This window comes from Coenobita brevimanus, chromosome 96 (genome assembly GCF_032717465.1).
Source record: "Coenobita brevimanus isolate Jiangsu-jjx chromosome 96, ASM3271746v2, whole genome shotgun sequence".
NCBI classification, from domain to species: domain Eukaryota; kingdom Metazoa; phylum Arthropoda; class Malacostraca; order Decapoda; family Coenobitidae; genus Coenobita; species Coenobita brevimanus.
The window spans coordinates 9,084,734-9,099,036 of record NC_137049.1 but is presented as its reverse complement, the minus strand read 5'-3'; the positions used below and the strand labels follow the sequence as shown (position 1 = coordinate 9,099,036).

At 45.7% G+C, this 14,303-nt stretch overlaps 1 non-coding gene across 1 annotated transcript; it reads right to left on the bottom strand.

The window, feature by feature from the left end:
- Positions 1–13,568: 13,568 nt before the first annotated feature.
- Positions 13,569–13,687, bottom strand: LOC145413552 (5S ribosomal RNA). The gene has a single exon (XR_013899737.1). It is a non-coding gene; the product is annotated as a 5S ribosomal RNA (ribosomal RNA).
- Between the last annotated feature and the right edge of the window lie 616 nt (positions 13,688–14,303).

Genomic DNA, 14,303 nt, shown 5'->3' with positions numbered 1-14,303 from the left:
ACCAGGAAGCAAGGTTACATTAAGCAAAGTGATGATAAGGATAAGTGGCGATAACTCCCCGCCATGGGCACCCACCTTATCTAATGATCACAACAACACCGCGCATACCATACAGAACAACGCTCAGTGCATCACCACTGGCTGCACCAAAACTACTCATACAGCTCACTTACACTCTGGAACTAAAGTCGTCCTTGTCAGAGATTACCTTGATATGAGAAGCACACAATTCAGTGCATCACCCTGAGCCAATACACAACACCCCTGCCATTACATTTCAAAGACACACACAACACACCTAGGCACATGAAGCAATCACCACACAAACATTCTCAAACTCTCTAAATTATTCCACCACCAAACATTCTAACACTAGCAAGACGATACATCGCCTCGATCAGAACACTATATTACGTGCCCTCCTCCTGACATCCACCTGTCAGAGGTGTCCTTAAAAAGATATGATCGAGTTCTCCAGCTAGGTTTAGATCAGGTTTGGGTGAAATCACTAATGACACGTGTCCGGCTTGTTAAAAAGGCCCACACAATATAACGGACGTAATGGAGCACTGCACAGCACATGCCAAAAGAAGACACAGACACATCAGCAGTGTACGGAACCCATGGGACAACTCCATAGAGATAGCTGCTAATCTGCGGTGGACGGGTCTGATCAGTTACGTGGACCGACATTGAGCAACAGCAACAACAATATATTTTACACGAAGATACACTTATTCTTCTTGTGCATGGATGCAGTTGTCGTCACTACACGCGCCCTGTTAATTGTCAGCTCTGCGGAAACGTGTTAAAGGTGTCATTTTTTCATGATCGTAGACCAATACTGAGCCGGGAGATTCAACGTGTCTCTCGTCTGTTGTGTGCCGATTTTGTCATGAAGTTTCTAAAGAATAGGATGGGACTGAACAAAACTCAGGATACAGATATGGTTGACCAGTCTAGGTCTTAGTAAAGAGATTAAATATATCGTTCACCTGTCTCGCTGTCTGTTATAGAACTCCTCCAAAATAGCTGGTTGGATTTAATTAAACCTTGAGTATAAATAGAGTTTTCAAATGAATGTGTTTGAGTGGATGAGTAAATTGGGAGTGTGTCGTCCTGTTTCGGCTGCCTCCCTTTATCTTGGGAGAAGCAGCCTAGGTATATAGATAGATAGATAGAAATACGAGTGACAGTCAAGAACTAGGTAAAACCCCTCTCACCCCCCCCTTGTGTATTTCCTTGCCAAGTCTTCCCTGTGACTTTCGAAAATTTGGCCATATATGTTTTCTGTGATAGGTACATAGATAAATAGATAGATATGGATGGATGGATGATGGAGGGAGGGAGGGAGGGATTGATGGATAGATATTGGACGGAATGATACATACATACATAATTATGTATAGTTAAATAGATAGATATGGTTGGGATATTATATTCAGGATTGGCATAATCACTTTACTGGGATATTTGGTATCATGCTGTAATAGTAAGCCCAATGAACGAGCAGTGGAAGCGGTTTATAAGGATTCATAATTTTATACTATTCCCTGGAACAGCAAAATTTTGTTGTACTAGCGTCCTCTCAAAGCACAGTGCACTCCATCTCCACTGAATCACCAACTCCTTAAGTTACTGTATACGTAAGGAAATGCTGGAATTCAGATCACTGCACAGGGGTAGACATGGTGGCAGCCGTGGATATTGACACACGGACTTATGATCAATTCCGTGTCGGAACTAATTTGATTTTATAGTAATGTTAAGGATCCGTATTCTCGTCGGATAAGGAGTTTTCCTAGCACCTCTTTCTTAGCTATTTATTTTTGGATGTCTGGTTAGTATCCTATTGTACGTTATTTATGCAGAGTATGGCGATGTTGGAAGGATTTATATAAACAGGGTAGGACAGTAAGTTGAAACAAGCAAAATAATCGTGTAGGAAAAGGTGTTAGGGAGCCTTCTAACTCACGATAATACGGGCGAAGGAAAGCAAAATGAAGAATATTTCCTCGCCTTTTCTTGCTTAGTCAGCAGAGGAAAACTATCATCACTTATTAATATCAGTCCAGGGTAAGATCTGATGCCCTTGTTTATCATCACACTCTATCATGAGCCCCTCTTTACTCAATTATAAAGCGACCCCACCCTAACTTTGAATTTATCAGTTCATATACTTATTATCTGATGTTGCATTCTGTGATGGCTGATCTTGGTAACAATCTACTTAGTATCGTCCTCTTCTAAGACGACGAGACACCAATTTCTTTATAAGCAATACGCAGCCATTTTGTCTCAACCTCTGAACCCCTTAGTGGTGAGCGGGATGATGATCTCGGCAAGGAAGGTTTCGAGCAGCCGATATTGTCTCCAGCACGGTTGTCACCTTTCTTTGGTATATTCATGCTATTTCAAACGATTTTATACATATCAGAAGAGATTTTTCAACTGGAGAAATTAGACTGACCACAGTAACCCCCCAGATACGAAGGAGTTTTCTTTAGTTGAATCATATCATTTGAAGGTGGTTCTCGGTGTCTCTTTGAGGCAAAATTTTGTACGTAGCTGCCTATGTGTATAAAAGTATCCCCCCCCCCTCAGTTTCTCTTTGGGGAAAACACACACACACACACACACACACACACACACACACACACACACACACACACACACACACACTACGAAACAAAATCGGTAGGAAACAATCATTTACCACCATAAAAATGATTAGGAACATACTGAAAACAACCAAGACCTAATCTGGTAATGCTCTGTTGGTTAAAGTAAAATAAAATTTTGGTAAAACCAAAATGTGGATGAAGGAGAGCATCCTAGACCTAGAGCTTATGTTGCCGGAGAATGTGAATAAGAATTGGATGCAGCATTTAAATCCCCTACCCGGCTCTGTATTAAATCTTTGTTAAAATGACTGATCCTGTTGCAGTTGTATGGCTACCGTGCTGTTGCCTATACTCACATTTGGTGATATTTTTACTAACACATTTAATCACGTTTGTGTAATATACAGTTGATAGTACGACTTAAAACCAGTAATACCCGAAAAATTCCTAATTATAACCAGTAGATAACGTACTGTATGTGAAAGGAAAACCATATGTGAATTTACTTCTCACTTTTGCCAGCCAGAGTCTGAGCGGGAAATCAAGGCTGCCAATCGTTCCGAAAATAAAAGGCTCTGGTAGTTATGTGTTACGCACTGTTTGTAATATAAAGCTTTCCGAGTAAGTGTATGTGAAATATTTATGTGTATTATTAAGATTATTAGAAGGGTAGTATGCGATGTGTCAAGAGCTTGTGATATTGTTAGTATAAATGAGTGGTTGTGCATCGTGGTTAGGCTCCGACAGCCTTCAGTTCTGTTACGCTTGAGTGGGGTTGGGATGTATTATGTTCTCTGCCACAGTTATTACGTTTAGGGGTGAACTACTTGTGTGCTGACAGTGTTCACTAAAGTGCAGACATAAACCACATGTGAAACTCTGGATGTGGATTGTGACGCAATATAGTAATGAAGAAAAGCATTTGATTTAAAGTGCTAATGGCCGATTGTGTGCTCGGCCTGGTGTAAATCTGAGGCAACTAGACATGTTATTGTACTGATGGTAATACTTAAGTTGTGTGACGAAGCCAGAGGTGGAGTTGGCTGGCTGGAGGTTGCGTTACTTAGTTAGTTAGTTAGAGATTCGCCTCCCCGATATAAAGAGGACACGGGCATAGAAAGCCTGTCACGGTAGTTCTTGCTTCTAGCGCGCTACATTCTGTCGAGGAGGTGGGTAGGCAGAGACCACCCCCAAAAACATGGCAGCAGAAGTTTGTCCAATGACACTCACTGAAGTCTGGAATCTGTCTGCTCCACCGACTGGTTGGTCAGTCAGACTGGAACGGAGGTGGGCTGTTGCAGGACAGTCCAAAACATAATGAAGCAGCAGTTGATCATTTTGGTCAAGGCAGTGAGGGCATGGGTCAGGGTTCCTACCAGTTATCTGGTTGTAACAGGGAAACCCTAATCGTAAGCGGTGAATGCGAACTATAATATGTTTGGGAGTGCCAGGGGCAACCGAGAGGGGTGTATAGGACATTGCCATGGCGTACCATTGCGCCGACCGTGAACCCTCCCAAACTTTTGACTCATGTTCTTCAAGTGACGGGAGGCCAATGGTGGTGGTCACCTTGCGCCTGAGGATCGAGAGGCTGGGTCGCAAGGGAAACATAACCTCAGGAAGAGAGCTGGCATGACGAGCAGCAACATCAGTGCGTTCATTCCATGCAATGCCAACATGTCCAGGGAGCCAATGAAGGAATATTTCACCACCTCTCCTAGTAATGGAATCAGCCACAGTCATGATGCTCGTCAACATATGGACATTATCATAGAAGCGGTGCACCATGAGGCCATGGAGAGAAGAGAGGGAGTCTGTGTGGATCATGACATGCCACGAGAGGAGGCGATCAGCATGTCTAAGTGCACCAAGTATGGTCACCAACTCAGTCTGGTATGTTGAAAACCCAGAAGATACACGCCAAGCCTCGACATGGGTGCCACAGATCATCACAGCACCTGCATACCCATCAGCACCAACCAACCCGTCAGTATAATAAATGGCAGAGTCTGGTGTGTGTAGAGCTACCACACGACTGAGACCATCCTGGCATAGTACAGTGGGAAATGAGGACCTGGGAATCCCTGCCAAAGGCAGAACGTACTTGAAGGCTGAAGGTAGCCAAGGAGGTGCAGGGGAATACCCAGGACAGGGCAGATCGGGGTCACCGATAATGTACTCAGTTGCATCTAGGCTCCGAATGATGCCAGGAGCTGTAAGAATCCATTTCCCCTCAGGGTGTGGGCAGAGCTGGGCAATGACAGCCGTTGTACGTGCCTATATTCGGTACTAAAGGGATGGGAAGCCACTCTCAGCCCTGAGGTTGACAAGAGGAGTCCATGGGGGTGCAACGAGCATGACATGTAGAGCGGTGTTCTGAATGACCTCAAGAGAACCACTAAGCTTTTTGGAGACACCAATTAAGCAAAGTGCACTGTAGTCCACGATTGAGTGAATGGCATGCACGTAAAATGTTCTGAGTACTCGGAATGAGGCCCCTAGGGAGCGACTACACAGGGCTCTGAGGGCAGAGGTGTGGGTAGCAGCACGTTCCCGTAAGTAGCAGACATGGTGACCAAACGTCAACTGGCTATCAAACCAGACACCTAGGTACTGGTGATGGTACACCAGACGTAGGTGATGACCCTCAAAAAGGAGAGGATGGTCAGGTGGATGTAAACCAAAAGGCAGATATTTGGATTTGTCAAGATTGACCTTGAACCCAAGGTCACAGCACTTGTCATATAACCGGGAAAGGGCGGCCGGCGCCTGGGCAAAACAATCCCGATGTGAGAAAACAAGTGCCAGGTCGTCTGCATAACAAAGCAGGGTGACACCACAGCCATAGTTGATGTTAACCCCTTAACCGCGGGGCGTCACTTTCGTGACGCTTGGGAGCAAGGGATCATACCGCGGGGCGTCGCTTTTGTGATTCTGTGTTATTTTGAATTCACCTGGGCTTTCAAGTGGGGGCTTGTATCATCTATCAGTACTGACAATGTCCAACACTAGTCAGCACTCCTAATCTCATCTGTACTCCCATCCATTGTTGACAATTTAGCCATTTCTCCCCGTTCTTGACTCCCCTCCCTACCCCCTCTCCATTACCCTATCCTCTCGCCTGCCCGGCCATGCTACGCTAAGTAAATCTTCCCTGGAATTTTTCACTGATTTCATCCATTGAAATAAGCCCTATGTCGTATTCTTATACCAAATAATATATACAAGAAAGAAATCAGGTAAGTGAGAGTGCCATACACCTGGAATTGGCTAATTATCACCTGACAACACCTCACGTGCACTCGTTCGCTAATTTTCGCCGGTTTTTGCCCCTTGAAATATGCCGTATAATCTATTTTCGTAATAAATATACATGTAAGGAGAGAAGGGAGAAGCCTAAGTGATATTTACATTCACCTGGAACTACCTAATTTATAATGTATTGTCTAGATTTCCTGCCAATCATATCAGTGCTACACAAAGCTGTTTCAAGATTTAACATTGGTAGCTCTGATTATATATCTCCTAAGTAGGCCTCTAATCTATTTTCGTAATAAATATACATGTAAGGAGGGAAGGGAGAACCCTAAATGATATTTACATTCACCTGGAACTACCAAATTTATAATGTATTGTCTAGATTTCCTGCCAATCATATCAGTGCTAGACTTAGCTGTTTCAAGGAGTAATATTGGTAACTCTGAATAACCCCTAAAGCAGGCCTCTAGGCTAGCTGGCCTGGCCCCTGCGTTATCAGTGTAGTCTCATCTTCCGAAGTGAGAGGACGTATGTTTCATCTTGCTGACTTCAAGGCCTTTTTTCACCCCCATGCAAATGGCTCTGTGACCTTTACCCCCTACTAAACCTCGTGTGGAAAGAGGTAAAGGGCTGACAATTGATAAAAGAGTGACTACGATCTTTCTATTGAGTAAATCAGTGCAAGTGGAATTGTAAATAATGTGTAAACAGCAAGTGAAAGTAATGAATGTAAATATACGTGAACAATGGAAAATAGTTTTATAAGTTATTTCAAGTGACAGTGCATAACACTGTAAATAAAATAGAAATGTAAATAACGTAAATAAAATAAAGAACGTAAATAGAAATGTAAATGAGTAGTATTATAAGAATACAAGTATATACCCTAGGAGTAATGAAAGTGAAAGTTTCACTCTAGCATGTCTGAATGCTATGAGTTATGAGAGTGAAGATGAAAGTGACATTCACTCTCAATGCCAGTATACAGGACGAGAAAGTGAATGCTACGTATTTTACTGAAAGAAATTGAATCCCTACAGTGACAATAAACTAATACTACTGAAGGAAACTTATGGATAAAGACTGTAGATATATATAAGTGTTATATAGTAATAGAAATATAAAGTGTGAGGGGTTTTATGAATAATAAATGACAGACTACCATGAGCGAACTAGTGCCAGTGCGACGATCAGACGCGCTCGTAATTTCCATTGCTTTCACAGTGTTTTTTTTTTTTTTAGTATGGATCCCAAACTACTTGAAAATTGTAGAATAGTGTTTATAGTGTTTGTATCTGGCTGTGGTAATCATATTACGGGTTGTTGGGAAGTGTAAAGTGGAGACTTCGTTACCCTACTTCAGATGTCTCCACAAGTCCTACGGTAACCGACGAAGGCTCAACAATCATTCCAGGAGAAAGCTGAAGGTATGTGCCATAAGCATATGTAATTTTATTATTCTAGGACTAATAACTGATTTTTGGCAAATATTTTTTGAGAGTCTGTCAGAGCCCAAATAACCCCGCGGCACACGCAAGTAATTGGTAAACAAGCCCGCGGTGTAGGGGTTAAGGAGGCCCTCAATGAGCACATTAAATAGAAGTGGGCTCAGCACACTGCCCTGTGGAGTTCCGTTTTCGTGCGAATACGAGGCTGAAATCCGACCCTGGAAGCGGACACGAGCTGACTGGCCATGAAAGAAATCCCTCACCCATGAGAGGAGTCTTCCCCCCACCCCATTAGCTGCAAGAGTTGCCAGGATTGCAACAGGGTTAGCTGTTTCAAAGGCCTTCTCGAGATTGAGGAAAACAGCCATACCGTGACCGTGTCAGCGCGCCAAGAAAGGAAGCGAGACAGTGTGTCATGCTTCTGCCTGGGAGATAGGCAAAAAGATGCGGAGGAGAGGGCCTAGTCTCCAAGCGAGAGGAGAAAGCACAAGCCTTTCTGCAGTCTTGGCTATGCAGCTGAGAAGGGAAATCGGCTTCATGTTGGTTGGGTCACGGGGTTTGGGTATGGGCTGAATAATGGTTGCTTTCCACGATCTCGGGAGGTGACCTTCCACCCACGAACGGTTGAATAGATCAAGGATAGTGGCCTTTCCACTCGGGCCAGCATGGGCTAAGAAAGAGTATGCCACACCATCACTTCCTGCAGCTGTATCTCGTCTCTGACTAAGTGCCCTGTCGAGTTCATGACTGGTGAAAAGGTGGTCGGCAATGTCAGGGCGGGAGCAGGCAGCCTCAATTGCTTCCATCTGAGGTCCTGCAAGGCACGCCTGCAAGTCCCTGACAGCTTGTGCTAATACAGTAGTGGCTGTGCGTGCTGCAAAGAGGGCCGCAAGACGTTCGGCCTCAAGCTGGATCAGGGTGGTATGGTGGTCTGGGCAGCTGAGGACTGGACACATACTTAATACGAGCCCATATCTCTTTGAAGGTAGAGTGGGAGTCTAGAGACCGGCACCATTTTGTCCAAGCATCCTCCCATATGCGACGTTTCTCTTGTAAAACATGTCGCACCACGGCAGCTAGATATTTCCGTGTTGGTGAGGAGGGCCGTCGACGAAATGTCTTACAGGCTGAGTTAAGCCAGTGGTTTAGCTCTCATACCTTTTCATCATAGTATCAGTGATCCTTGATGGGGACAGAGGGGCTCTTCATTAAGGGAACACTGTCGGGAGCAGCACAGTGAAGGGTATGGGCGAGATGTTCGGCATAATCGTCGAGGGTGCACTGTGGGATGACAGTAACTAAGGCAGCCTCAACAGCCTTTGCATACTCAGGCCAGCATCCCTGGCATAGGTCCCAGCGGGGTGGAGGTGGCAGGGGAGGTGGAAGTGGGGCTGCTGGGAGTTCTGTCACCGGAACGAAATGGTCGCTGGTGAGGAATGGGTGCAGGGACCACCTGGACATACTGGCAAGAGGAGAGGAGACAAAGGAGAGGTCAAGCCTACCTCCGCTTACATGGGTAGGCTCAGACAAATGGTTTAAAAGTGATACCCCCACGATTTCTTCTAGGGCCATGGCTACATGGTGACCTGCTTCATTCGTTGGGATGGGTGAATAGAGGACGGGATGGTGAGTGTTGAAGTCTCCCCCGATAAAGGTGGACTCGGCTGCAGCCTGAACCATAATCTCCCCCAAGTCTAGGGTCCCTCTCGGAGTCTTATAAATGTTAAAAATTGTCAGGGAGGTTGAGGCGAGATGCTGGACGACACCCTGCACCTCAACGCCCTCGCCGCAGTGGATTGGAGGGTCGTACTCATAGCAGGGGATGTGTTCCTGTAGAGGATAGCACATACTTGTGTGATACCCCGGATCCAGGGAAGAAAATAGCCCTTGAAGCCTTCGAGTTGAAAAGTGGAGCTGTGGGGAGGAGCGTCTCCTGATGCAGGAAGACATGTACATTCTCCTCAGCAGCCACCTCCTGAAGGTGGGCAAGCTTGCTCCATGCCCTTAAGCAGTTCCGCTGTAGGATTAGGAGGCTGGCAGTTGAGTCTGGCAATAAAGAAGCTGAGCCTGATCTATTAGGAGGCCGAGGGCCCTTCACTCCTCTTCAATCATCGCTGAGACTGGAGTAAGCCCCGGAGGAGTGGTGACCGCAGTGCGAGGACAAGGCTGAGGAAGCTGGGTGGGTGGCAACTCTTCCACGGTTGTCTGTGTAGGAGACAAAACAGGGGGTGCCAGGGTAGAGGGGTGCGGTTGTTGTTTTGCCTCCACCACCCGGTCATCAATGGCGTCTACAGCCTGCACCAGTGGCGCCATGTCTAGAGGCTTGGCAAGAACCGTCCCCAGCAACTGCAGCAGGCTTGTCGCTATTTCGGTCCCCAGCATTCGCAATTCGTCCCTGGTGAAGACGAGGAGAGGAGAGCCTGGGTTGTGGGGCGTGGGTAGAGTGAACTCCTCTACCAACTGCTGGACTAGGGATGGAGGAGGGTGGTGAACCTCTGCAGTAGTCGTGTGATGAATGAGAGCTGGTTGGAGGGGTGGGAAGTCCACCTCTTGTAGCACTGGGGGAGCAAATGCTACTGGGTGACAATGCTGTCCCCAAATGAAAATCCCAGGAGGTGCCAGTTGGGTGCTGATTGCCTGTTGCTCCCTCACCCAAGCGACCTGACGTTCTCGCCCGCGATCGACAAGTGCCACTCTGGTGGGGCAGCTGGGGTGCCACACATCGTGTTTGCCCGAGCAGTTTGGGCGGCGGGTCAGGACGGTCTCCTTGGCCTTGAATTTGGCCAAGCACCTCTCCATTTCGTGCGGGCCACTGCACATCCCACAGACAACAGCTCGGTTGCAAGTGGCACGGTGGTGCCCTTATCGCTGACACCTGTAACAGCGGAGTGGCTCTGGGGTGAAGGGGCGAAGATGGTATCGCTCCCAGTTCCCCAGGTCGATCACCGGGATCATAGGACTCCGCAGGGTGATGAAGACCTGTCAAGTCTCCTCCCTGGTCCGCGTTCTCTAGCAGCGGGGCGCTTCTTCGGCCTGGGGGTGTTGGAGCAGTATCTCCACAGGCATCCTCAAGGGATAGCCCATAAGGACGGCCTTCGTTGACTGTTGCCCAGGCGTCAGCTTGACTAGTTTGGCAAGGGAGGCCTCGTCCTGCATAGCTGCTTTCAAGAGGTCGTAAGCGCCCTCGTCCTTCAGCACCAACACCGAGCTCCCGTCCCATCCGATCAGGTTGGAGCAGTGTAGCCCTGGCAGGTGACGCCCTAGTGCAGCCACGGCGTCATAACTCACTGCATGCCCTTCCTGGACAGGCACGCGAAACGATGGGAATGAAGAGCAAGGCGGCGGATGAACAGCTACTGACGCGGAAGGACGAGCAGCAGGAGGAGCATCTGAGAGGAGCCCCAGTACGTAGTGCCAGAGTAGGGCCGTTTCTCTGCCGACCACCCCTCGATCCCTTGCGGGTCACGAGGGGGAAACCCTTATCATCAGGAAGAGCAGGATCAGGAGAGAGGGAGATCTGAGTAGCAGCCGGAGCTTCAGACGGGACCTCCAGCCGCTTGGGAATACGAGCAGACTTAGCTGGCCTGGACTCATGAGAGGGGGCACAGGTGGGAGTGCGAGGCTGAGGACCGAGAGCTCGGTTCACGGAGGTGCATTGCTGAGGGGCGGGGCCGGCAGCTGCACGTGAGGAAGCAGAAGTACCCTGGGATGGAAGAGAGAGAGGGTGGAGCAGGTGCGACCTCCTCCATAGCCTCATGTAGGCGGGCTGCCTTAGTGGAACAGGTTGAGGTACCACATGAGCGAGGTACCACTCCCATAGGCTTGGGCAGAGCATATTCAGCACGAGTGTCCTCGCGAACTGACGAGTTGGAGCTGGCGTCAGAAGGACGGCGCTCCCACTTCATGCCTGCAGCAGGAGACGGCTGGGAGGGTCTCGACTGAGAGAGCAGAAGGCGGGAATGCCCCTGGGTCCTAGGGATGCCAGATCCCTTCGTGCTTCCCACAGCACTCAGGCAAAAAACTCAGACAACACACACTCAAACACTCAGACTATCACCACAAACAATAAACTGTAAAAGTGGCCAAGGTCCCTACAATGATGGGCAACCTATGCTCCCCGCCCTCTAGAGGGCGATGTAGGAGGCCCCGCCACTGCCCCTTTCAGGTCTTCCCTAATCTAGCAGAGCCGCCCGCACTGCCCCTTTCAGGTCTTCCCTAATCTAGCAGAGCCGCCCGCACTGCCTCCTATAACCAGGCCCTAAAGACCCCCTTTCATGGAAGTGCCCTAACGGCACCCCTTCAAGGTTCGGCGTCGTACGACGGTGAGGGACACTAACGGCAGGCCAAAAAAACACACACACACACACACACACACAGGGATTCAACCGAGGTGGACGTGTGACATCGGCGCTCCGTACCGAACCAACACGGTCAGTGGCATTACCTAAATTAGTATCTTTGTATGAGTCAAGCTCTGTACCAGGTTAGACTAAATGATTTTTCATTATTAAAAGGAAAAAATAATAAGTTTAAACAAGACTTGTTCAAACAGGAAAGAGAAGCAAGACGAAAGAATACGCCGAGTCATCTGAGGTTTGTTTAGACTACAACAACACGGGGATTGTAAGTACATACACTGCACTTTTAGTATTGCAAAATGGATACATACTTTAGTAAAGCAAATTTGGAAAAGAAAAGGGATAATAGTAAAAAGCAAAATTATGATTTCTACCAAGAACTGGTTGAAGTGGAGACCCACAATAGACTGGTTGAACGTGTAAACAAACTAGAAATGGCTTTCAAAAATGAAATTGATGAAATAAAGAAGCAGATGCACTTGCAAAAGGAAGAAATAGAAAAACTAGGAAGGGAGGCCAATAAGAAAGACACAACCATCAGTGAACTAGCAGTGGAATTGAGTCCACTTAGGAAGAAAATGAGTGAAATGGCAAGTACAGTAGTCAATCACGAGAGTGTTATGGAAGAGTTCAAAAATGACACAGAGACAATTAGGCAAGTAAGCAGTCTTATTGACCAGAGCAGTGATATTGAGGAGAAGATAACACAGGTGAATGACCTGTGCAAAGCTACAAAAATGATGTGGAAACCACGTATGCTGAAATGGTGAAAGTAAAGAAAGACTTAGAAACAAGGGTGGAGGAAAAAAGCATTAAAAAGGAAGTGAAAAGAATAATCCAAAACAATCCAAAGTTAGTCAGAGATTCAGTAGATATAAACAAATCTATAGTAATCACTGGTATAGAAGAGGAAGAAGTAAAAAACAAGATCACAAGAGACAAAAAGGAGATGGCAAATGTAATGAGCTTATTGAAAGAAGTATCAGAGGAAATCTGTAGTAAAGACATAGAGGAACACAAAAGGTTAGGGAAATATGAGAAAGGCAAGACAAGACCTCTAAAGGTGACTTTCCAGAGTGTAAACACTGTGGAAGAGATACTAAAAAATGCAAAGAATCTTATGGAAAAAGAGGAGTTCAAAAATGTATGGATAAAAAGATGCTTAACACAAGAGGAACTGGAATTACTGAAAGAGAAAAGGGAGGAAGCAAAAACAAAAAATGAGGGAAGATCAGAAGAGGAGAAGAAGAATTTTTTTTTACAAAGTAATAGGATTGCAGGTACGAAAGTGGTACACAAACAGGATGGAATAAAAAGGAGGAAGGTAGTAGAACCATGTCATGACAAGTATATAAACAAGATGATAAAGTTGATGTACTCAAATATGGATGGAATGGTATCTAAATTACTAGAGATGAATGATTATGTCAGAGAAAATGAACCACAAATAATATGCCTAACTGAAACAAAATTAACACCAAGGATATCCAATGACATACTGAACTTAGAGGAATACAATATATGGAGAAGAGACAGAAATGTAAAAAAAGGAGGAGGAATTATAATATTAACTAAGAAAAATCTAAAAGTCAATGAAATAAAACTAGATATACCATCACAAGTAGAACTGATTGCAGTAGAGATCAACACATCTGAAGGTAAAGTAATTGTAGCCAATTTGTACATGCCACCCAGATCAAACACATGGGAAAGAGATGAATATGAGGACCTGGCAGAGAGTACAATTCAGAGTTTAAGATCCATCCATCCATCCATTGCCAGACGCCATGTATCCCAAACGGGGTGGTCAAGGGCTTAGAGTTAATTGTTTTACAGGGAGGGGCACTAATCCTCCACCAACCCCACTTGACACGTAGGGATGCCAACAGCATCTGGTGTTCCCAGGCGGTCACCCATCCAAGTACTAACCAGATCCAACGTTGCTTAACTTCGCTGATCGGACGGGAAGCGGTGTACTCAACGTGGCATGGCCGTTGGCAGTTTAAGATCATTACTACATAAAATGGAAGAGAAATCAGAAAGAATTATACTAACTGGGGATTTCAATACAAATATAAATTGGAATACTCTAGATATAATTAGCCAAGAAAGCTGTTGGGACCAAAAGCTCCTGGATCTCGTACAAGAGTTCTTCCTAACGCAACATGTGAGGGAAACCAGAAAAAGAGGACTTGATGTACCTTCAGTGCTAGATCTAATATTTACTAGGCAAGAAAATGATATTGACAGTTTAATATATCACCCTCCACTCAGCAAAAGCGATCATGCAGTACTAAATTATCACTTCAGGATAGCATATGACATAGTAAACAGCAATGACAGTTACAAAAAGAGCCTAAACTATAAAAAGGGAAATTATCAAGACCTAAAGAAGTATTTCTTAGAAGTTGATTGGGAAAATGAGCTTAGAGGACAAGATTTAAATGCTGTATATAAAAAGTTCTGTGAATTTTATGAAATAGGAGTCCAGAAGTACATCCCACAGCACAAAGAAGCAGATAAGAAAATACAGAAATGGTTCAATACAGAATGTAAAAAATCAAAAGAAAGAAGAGATTTGTTGTGGAATAGATACAGAAGACATAATAGTGAAA